Source organism: Bos mutus, chromosome 24 (genome assembly GCF_027580195.1).
Source record: "Bos mutus isolate GX-2022 chromosome 24, NWIPB_WYAK_1.1, whole genome shotgun sequence".
Classification (NCBI taxonomy): domain Eukaryota; kingdom Metazoa; phylum Chordata; class Mammalia; order Artiodactyla; family Bovidae; genus Bos; species Bos mutus.
In genome coordinates this window covers 60,926,635-60,928,465 of record NC_091640.1, presented here as the reverse complement: position 1 = coordinate 60,928,465, position 1,831 = coordinate 60,926,635, and the positions used below count along the sequence as shown (strand labels likewise).

Genomic DNA, 1,831 nt, shown 5'->3' with positions numbered 1-1,831 from the left:
GCAATAGCTGGCAAAACCATATGCATTTACCTTTTGATTCAGCTTATAGAATCTATTCCAATGATCTGCTCTCAAAAATAAGAAATGAATATGCACAAGACTTTTCACTATAATACCATTTATAAAAGCAAAGACTGGAAATAGCCCAAATGTTCATCCATAGGGACAGACACGAGCACACTAGAGCAGTCCCCATGTTAGAACACTGGCAGCCAGAAAGGAAGGAGGGTCTCTTCTGACATGGAGAGGGAGCTGTTTCTAGGTGCAGCTGAGCTGCAGAAATGTATGTAATAGATTATTTTTTTTCTAAGAGGGAAAATAATGAAAAATATATTCATATATATTCAGGTACATGTTTTCTTATATCAAAAAACTGAAGGGGACATCAAAGCCCCCCAAAACATATTATGATAGGAACAGGGATATAAGAGAGGGAACAGGAATGACAGCTGGACTTTCCTTGAGATATCTTGTTTGAAGACTTGTGGACCCAGTGGGGAAGGAGAGGGTAGGTGGGGTGGCTTGAGAGAGTGGCTCCAGAACACACAGATCGCCACATGTGAAACAGACAGAGGGGGAAGCTGCTATGATGCAGGGAGCCCGGCCCGTGCTCTCTGCCAGCCAGAGGAGCGGGATGGGGCAGCGACATGTTAAACAGACAGTGGGGGAAGCTGCTGTGACGCAGGGAGCCTGGCCCGCGCTCTGTGCCCGCCAGAGAAAGGGACGGGGCAGGAGGTGGGCAGGAGGCTCTGGAGGGACGGGGCACACACGTGCCTACGGCTGATTCCCATTGCAGTAGGGCAGAAGCCGACATGGCATAAACTGGTCACCCTCCAATAAAGTGTAAAAATTAAATTTAAAAGATCCCTTGGTTTATAGTTATGACCTTTACCTATGTATATATTTAACAACACAAAAGCAAAATTAAACCAAAATGGGGAAAAAACACAAACTCAAAAGTAAAAGGAAACAACTGACCCTAATGGTTAATCACACGGAGAGTCGTCTTTGCAACTGACTTTAAGACATGATTATTATATTATGGTATGTATACATGTATACTGGAGAAGGAAATGGCAACCATTCCTGTATTCTTGCCTAGAGAATCCTGTGGACAGAGGAGCCTGGTGGGCTGCTGTCCATAGGGTCGCATAGAGTCGGACACGACTGAAGTGCCTCATCAGCAGCCGCAGCACACACATACACACACACGTAAGTATACACACACACATACACACACACGTAAGTATACACACACACATACACCTGTGTACTCAGTCCCTTCAGTTGTGTCCGATTCTTTGCAACCCCATGGACTGAGCCCGCCAGGCTCTTCTGTCCATGGCATTTCCCAGATAAGGATGCTGGAGTGGGGAGTCATTTCTTCCTCCAGGGGATCTTCCCGAGCAGGGATCGAACCTGCGTCTCCTGCACTGCAGGCAGATTCTTTACCACTGAGCCATCAGGGAAGCCCCATACATATACCTATGAACTCCTAAATACCAACAAACAGAAATCAGAACAAAAGACCTCCGAAGAAATCTTAAAAGTATTTTCAGTAACCATACTGTTGGTAATGATGTGGTATTGTTATTTTGAACCAATATTTTGAACGTATTTGTAGAATAAAACAAATAAGGAATTATACTAATGTCATTAGGAAGCAAGATTTTCAGTATAAGAGAAAAGAACATGGAAAGTCAAAGAAGCAAAAACTGTATAAGCCCAATTCTGAATTGCAAATATCAGTATGAATTCAGAATGTACAGTATCTTTTAAAAACTTGCTTCCTAGATATTCCATTTAAAAAGTTTAAAAACAGTGATGCTCC

General features: G+C 43.2%; 1 non-coding gene across 1 annotated transcript; it reads right to left on the bottom strand.

The window, feature by feature from the left end:
- Nucleotides 1-1,398: 1,398 nt before the first annotated feature.
- On the bottom strand, nt 1,399-1,469 carry TRNAC-GCA (transfer RNA cysteine (anticodon GCA)). The gene has a single exon. It is a non-coding gene; the product is annotated as a tRNA-Cys (tRNA).
- Nucleotides 1,470-1,831: the final 362 nt, after the last annotated feature.